The following is an 8,090-nucleotide window of genomic DNA, read 5'->3' as shown; positions in this document are numbered from 1 at the left end:
CTGAATCCTATTTGCTAATATTATAAATAATATTGTACAAGATTAAATAAAATTCCATCTAACATTCGAATGTTTTAAATTATCATCTGTGTCATTACTTTTGGTTCGGAGCTATTATTTTTATGAAAGGGCACCTCATAATATTAATAAATAAATATTTATGAAAGAAAAGAATAAAAACTATTTCACAAAGTATATTTTTTTTACCCGTAGAATTTTATGTCAGAAAACGTAAGATAAATTACTGAAAGCCAATTCGAATCGCGAACGATTAACTGGAAACCTTTTTCCTTAACTGTTGTCAAGATAAGGAGCTAAGATAGTTCACATCGTTCACTGCTCCTCATTATTTCATGAAATCTTTTTTTAAAAGTAATTTAAAGATACCAAGATTGCTTGCAAACGTAGTTGCAAGTAAACAAGGCAGTTTCTGGAACTTTTGGATGCATCAAATGGTTGTAAAGACATGGAAAGCCTTTCTTTTATTATTTAAAAACAACAATAAATGAAGTGAAAGTACTAAATCCAAATATTGCTTTTGGGAATAAGGAATAAAAATTTATCTTTATCAATCAAATAAAAATACAAATACGTATTTTTTTTCTTGTATTTTACCTTTTTTTGATAAACACAAAATGTTCATATCAAGCAATGAAGTTAAAAATATATTTCCATATTGACTTCATAATTGGATGAAAGTTTATTCTATAGCGTGTTTGTCTTAGAATAAAATAATTATGTAGTTAAATAGCTATAGTATTTGTCATGATTTTTTTGAATCTTAATATTTGCTGACTCAAGAATTTGAAAATTCAGAAAAAAAGTGCAATAATTTATTCTGCAACTTTGTAATACATTTTCAGAATTTTTGAAAATGGGGATTGGAAGGTATGCTATGTGCATTGATAAATCTGTCTAACTTTTAAAGTCGGAAAACTTTCATAGAAGTACTTAAGTGTAATGAAAACAGCTGAATGTAATTAAAATTTCGTTAGTTTTTACCGATTTTTATTTTTAGTGTGATACAAAACAAAAATTGTTTTTTTTTAATGCAAAAATATCAGAAATATTTACTCTTATATTGTAAATATAAGTCTTCGGTGTTTATACACTCCTTAATTTTTTTCCCTCGCATTTCTCTCAAATTTTTTTTCTTTATTCTCCACCTTTTTTTTTTTTTTTTTTTTTTTTTTTTTTTTTTTTNTTTTTTTTTTTTTTTTTTTTTTGCTCGTTGCATCTGTTATCTTCTCTCAAATATGATAAAGGTCACTATTCATTGTTCTTATAAATAGATTTGTCATAAAATGTTTTCTAATGGTTGAATTGCATCGAAGTATAAGTATATGATATCTGATGCATTTTGTTTTTAATTTTGATGTTAAACATAATGCTTGTGAGCTTTTATAGTATCAGTATTAAGTTTATTATTTTAATTTTAAATTATTCAGTTGAAATTAGAGATAAGAAATGTATATATTTTTATCTTCATCGTGTTTAAAATAATACAGTAGTAAAAATATTAATAATAGTAAAAAATTTCTTTGTCTAACTTTAATAATAAAAATAAAAAAAATCAAATCAAAGAAATAACAGAATCTTGTTTAAATTTTTATCTGAAAGCTCCGCGGATTGCGAACACATGCTGCCGATTAATCGTTTTTGAACGGTTTTCGGACTAACAAGGCAAGAAAACTTGATTCAGTTTGCTCTAAATTGTGATTGTTAAAATTTTATTTCTTGAATAAAAGCCCTTATATAAGTATATTTATTTTAGCTTTTCAAACAAAATTATTTTGTTGTAAAGCATTAGAAATTCTCCATGAAAACAAGCAGGCGTTACGCAAAAATATCATTAAAAATCCTCCTTTATGAAAGAATTAGGGTTAAATAAATATAATCCTACACATTTCATGGGCAATGTCTTCACAAATATACTGTTGTTGACGTATGCCTGTCTAGGCAGAAGGAGTGCGATTGTTCTTGTTTTCCAGTGGCGCCATCTATTGCCAAGAATTCTGCCACACCATACGTCGCACCCGTTTATAGGGCGGATCCATTTATTCATCCACAGATCGTAATTTTGACCTGAAACAGAGAACGATCGATCTCCAATGCAGTACTCCCATGATTTGTTATGGGAACATGGAGGACTTTTGCGACTCGGCAGATTTAACGTGTATCAGTCATTTTACTACACGGGAAGTCTTCGGCCCGCGGCGTTCGAACCTACGAACTCTCGGACATGGGCCCAGTGCCCTACCGTCCAGTCTTTCCCGGTCCCCACAAATATACTAAAAAAATATAAAGATTAAGCAAAACAGTAAGAGAGAGCGGAACGTATAAACTTTAAAGCTCATATGCTCAAATAAAATGTTACTTATCTGAAGCTCATATGCTCAAATTCAGTAAAATGTTACTTATCTGAAGCTCAAATTCAGTAAAATGTTACTTATCTGATTCTTCCACTAAGCTCTTCTTATGTGCAAAGTGCTTAATATATTTTATAACGTTTTTCAGATACTTTTTACTCGTTGAAAAAAAAAACATCAAACTGCTTTAAAAGTGAGTATGAAATTGCTAGTTGTTTATTTAAATAGTTGGCTTTTGATAAATTTGTATACATATACACCAGTAAAAAAAATTTAAATGTCACTACTTGGTTTTGTTAATGGTTTTCTTTTTTCTTCTAAATAATGATACAAATTTAAATTATTGTGCTTTGTCTATTTTTGCGCAACAATTATTTTCTACAACTTTTGGAGACCTCTGCTCGAAAATCTCCGTAGTTGCTTCTCATTCTTCATTATATATTTTTTTCTTAACAATAGATAAAAATAAAAATCGAAATTTGTGAGCAACGGCAAATTTTTAGATTATATATTTATTCTGCAAACCTGAAAGCAGTTTATCAGAAATAGTAATGTAATGGGAAAATTTTCTTTGTTTTGTTAAATCGCAGACATTAGAATGTGACTCAATAGGTATATTCATTCACTCAGTCCTTTATTTATAGAGAGTGTTTCGTATTCATCACCCATAATGTGCATATATTTTTAGAATTATTGTCAAAAGCGAAGTAAAAAAATAGACATAGGTGTAAAAAGTTGCTAGCTGATATTTAATTGAAAAAAAAAGAAAGAAAAACGCTTGTGAAATCTGAGAACACTTCATTGATTAAGGCAAGTGAAAAACAAAACATTAAAACAAACCTGTTTAATAGTTGGTTGACACCTATAATTTGCTGTTTTCTCTTTTATCACGCAAATAAACATGTTTTAATGCAATAAATCCCATTTGTTTTAACAAAGATTCATCATGTTTCAGCGATGTTTTTCATTATAGTTCATACATTAACTCTTAAGCTCCAATTCATACATTTTTTGCACTATTTTTTGACGAAAAGAGTAAAACTGTGTGTTATGGGCAGCGACTATGGAACACCTTGTCTGGTTAATTATTTCGAATTTTTAACTCTACTTTTTTAATAACTGAACCAAAAGATTAATTTTAAAAATAATTGCAATAAAAAATATCGAGCATTTAAAAAAAAAACACTTTGAAAGATAAATTCTAATTTCGAAGCTAGCGATTCATAAAATCGAGGTAAAAAGATCCCACCTAGATATTTAGATTCAGTTTTGAAAATTGAATCTAAAATAAACTATCATCTATCAAATAATCTTTGATTCGAATATATAGTTCTCTTCTTTTAGTTGAAAAGGATTTAGCTCTAAATCGTTCAAGCAGTTCAAACTGATATACATTTTCAGTTAAATTAGCACAGATGAAAATGTTGGTATAGAATGCGAACTCTGCTTTTGTACAACTTATATTCCACCTCCAACATCTATTTTTAACTTCCATTTTTCATTGAATTGATGTAACTAGCATTAGAAATTTGTTTACAGTTTTAGATTCTAAAAGTATAGATAAGTAAAGAATAGAAGGTAAAAAGAATTTTGTTTACGGCCTTTCATGCACTCTTGGTGTTTCTTGGAATTTTGTACTTCCCAAAATCTTTCAAAATCTAGCTCCTTTAATGTTTTCCTTTTAGAAAGGTTGTATGCTTTTGAGGTAAAATATTATATATAGATGTTATAAAGAAATCCCCACATTCTATACTTATATAAAAAAAGTTTGTTTACTTTGTTACCTTTGTTGTTTACCTTTTTAGCCTCCTCAAATAATGGACAAAGGAGTACTTGAACGTTTTTTTTTAAATTATTTTTTAAACCAATCCTTTTATCAAGGATTGGTTTAAAAAGTTGGGTAATGATGAAGAGGTAAGTGAAATGCCTTACACTGAATTTTTCAAACTTTGTTGTTGAAATTTAGGAGCATTTCGAACAAAGAAAAATAATTAATTTAACCGTTACATTTGTTCTGTGAAGCAATCAAAGGAGAAAGCTCTAAAGCACGAACAATTGAATATATATTTTGACTGTATATTTTTCATATCCTGCAACAAAGCGCAGTTATTTTATACAAAAAAGACCTACAATTTTGTTTTTAAATTATAGTAGTCAGGGTATGTTTGCTAACTATTTTAGGTCAATTAAATGGAAAACATGAAATGCTATTTTCAATGAAAAATGTAAGATAAAGAAACATAAATTACAGTACTTTAATATATTAATTAATAAATAAGAGAATAATAATTAGCTTAAAATAATGAGAGCTTCTCATGTGGGAACTTTTCTGAGAATAACTGTTTGAGGAAACATCAATATTATTTGTGTGGCGAAGTACCATTTGGGTTCTATTTCAATTTACTTTTCGATTTAAATTTAATTATAATTCTCAAATTTGTTTAATAAATCTATTTAAAGACAAATTTAAGTGCTTTTCAAGTTATGACTCAGATATTGTTTCTGTTACACATTCAGACTGATTTGTTATCGATTTTTATTTAAAAATAGCATTGTATAGAGAAATACTTATAAATAAAAAATTTAAAAAAACTATATATGCATCTTTTGAAGTGCTAACTACTAAATTTGATAAATTCATTTATCTGATAACAAATAAGAAAATTTTTATTTTAACTCCTATACCTTTCTTTCAGTGGTAAAAAAAATCTGCGGAATAAAATAAACGCGACTTTAAAAGATAAAATAACAAAAGAATAAATACTTCACAGATCTACATTTCAAATGTGGTTATTTTGTAACCAAAGCTAAATTTAGTTTATTTTAAATCCTCTTTTACCAAACTGAAACACAACTTGGTCTTAAATGAAAGACGAACTGCTATATAATATAAAGACCTTTCTTCATGTTTCAGTTCTCACGAGAAAGGAATTTGCATTCGCGCTTCTACGAATTAGAAATACAAGACAAGCAACAAATCGCGTTTCAACTCTTAACTTTAGTGCTCTGCTTCAATCGAAGGATTATTGGTAAACTTTTTTTTTTCAAGAAAAAATATTGCTATTCCTGCTGAAAAAATAAAACAAATGAATGCAATCGCGATTGGTGCTGTGCTTTAAAAATGCAATGACTTCTAAGATTTTTTTGATTGAAATACATTAGAAGTTGAAGTTATAATTTTAAAAAGTGACGTGCTATTGCCAGTCCCGTAACTTTGCCAGTCGGTGTATGCATTTTTGGGGGAACCAAAACAATATATTAAAAAATGCAGTACTTAATATTTTTTTATTCAAGATAATTTGATAATATAATAATTATTACATACATAATTTTGAAAAGTGTATACTCAATAATACTAGACATTTATTTTGGACATTTCATCATCAGGAAAATTCTTTTCAATAGTGTTGAAAGATATAAAAAAAATTTATGACTTTAAGACTTTACGTGCCGTTCGATAAATTTGGGCAGATTTTATAACCTAGAATTTGTTTTATATGCACAAGTTTTCTTCAAAGCAAAATATATTTCATGACAAGAGCAAATAATGTTTTATTGAGTTTTGCGTTTTAATCGTGTTCAAAAGCATTGAGGTTTCTTGATATATATTTTAAAAGCAACGTGTTCTAGAGAATCTGAAAAATAATTGATTCTCTATATTAAAATTTCATTTCATTTCTTAAATTTGCTATCACTTCAGGCATGTAAGTGTCAAAAATGTATCTGGAAAGCACCCAAGTTCCTACATTAAAAGTGCGTAAGTTTTTTAATCATTTTACTGCTTTTTGTTGCATCATTTTACTACGTCATATGTATATATCCATTAAATCATGATTTCATCATTTTTTGTCATATTACAATTTATTTTCATAAAAATTTTACTTGATTCAGTTCAAATTTTGCTGACGTTGTCATAAAAATGGGTTTGTTTCCTTACTTTTGAGCAGGTGGGAAGAGCGATTTATATAAAAATAAATAGATAAACAACGAAAAAAATCTGTTAAAATTATAATAGAATGAAATATTTAATAAATACACAAATCAATGCTTAAAAGTTATAATAACTAAAGCCATTTTCTGTCAAATTAGAAATGCACTATTTCTTCTTCCTTAAATAAGAATTTTTGGAATATTTCCTTGAAATAATTCCTTTTACGTAAAAACAAAATGTATGTCTATATGTACAATATATATATACTACAATTTCTAAGTAATTTAAAATACGAATAAGTTCTCACAGAAATCAAAAAAAAAGAAGAAAAAAAGAAAGAAATATAACGCATTGCTTCGTCAAGGAGACAAATATTTGAAGAATACTTTAATTCACAGATTAAGAACCATGTTTTTCTTTTTAAATTCTATTTTAATGGAGTGCTGATGCTTTGATAAAAATAATTTTATTTCGCTCAGAGTTTTACTATTTCTTTTGATACTTTGTTGAAAAGCGTTTAGAGAACATTTTTTATAGCCAGAAAGAATTAGATTCTGTTAAGTGATTTTAACTAGTAAAAAAGATCTGAGGAATTTTGTTATTTGAAACGAAATGGCAGAATCAAGCAATTATTTTTCTTCTCGAATGTGCTTCAGTTTTTGCTCCCTATTATAATTATCTTTTCTGCGTATATATCTCAGAATGCTCATAACGCCGGCATAGGAAACTATTTAAGAACTTTTGTAATATTTGAAGTTATTTTCTCTTTTGAATTCTAATATAAACAATGATTTAAAAATATGGAGTTGTAAAAAAATATTTTATTTAGAAAAATAATCTTAAAATTTTAAGAAAACCAAGTTTTAATTAAAAAATAAAACCAAAATTTTGTTTTGAAAACGTTAAGATTCTCCGCCCACGTTTACTTCAATCCTCAACGTGCATGAGTGATTCGCAATTATCTTCGCTTCGCTCTTTGTGAAACAGAAATTGTTTTGAAAAACAAAAAATTATTCTGTTTCATATATTTTATTCTTTTTATGCTTCTGATGCATTAACATACTAAACTCCAAACTAAACTCATTGGCGCGAAAGCCCGTGGTGGACAAAAGCCTACATTCCCCTCCTTAATTATTTTTTTAAAATTAAAGTAAGAAAACAACTATTAAGAATATTTGAGGAGCACTTTTTGAGAGAATTTAACCAGCCTCCAAATTAATAGGGGAGAGTGGGGTCAATTGTAACTTTTTTTACTTAACTATTTTTAACTAACAAAAAATCCTGTATATTATTAGTATTAATTGACAGACGAGTAAAGTAGACTATCCTCTACTAGAAAAAAAAATAAATACCTTGTCTTAAATGTTATTTGACATTTTAGGAGTAAAAATAATAATGAGTAGAGACCTAAAGGGATAAACTTTTAACTTTAAGGGTTTAAAAATTTTAATTTATGCTGTGAAAGGTGACAAAGAAAATAATGCACATGCAACATAATATAAATGATATAGGAAACTATTGGTAGCTTTTAAAGAGTTCAATGGTTTGTAAGCGTAAGATTATTTATTTTCAGCTGTTACAATCGTCCCTTTACTTACTCACTTTTGTTACAATCGTCCCCAAGACGCCATTTCAGCTTCATTTGTTAAAAACAATGCTAGTTAATTAACAAAACTAATCTTTTTTTTTGAAATGTTAATTAAGGTGTCCACTTACATATTCGGTTAATAATTTTTATTTGTTTAAACAAAATTACTTTGTTACAATATAATATTCTAATACCAAAAAAA

Source organism: Parasteatoda tepidariorum, chromosome 7, assembly GCF_043381705.1.
Source record: "Parasteatoda tepidariorum isolate YZ-2023 chromosome 7, CAS_Ptep_4.0, whole genome shotgun sequence".
In the NCBI taxonomy this organism is placed as follows: domain Eukaryota; kingdom Metazoa; phylum Arthropoda; class Arachnida; order Araneae; family Theridiidae; genus Parasteatoda; species Parasteatoda tepidariorum.
This window is presented reverse-complemented; position numbering follows the sequence as displayed.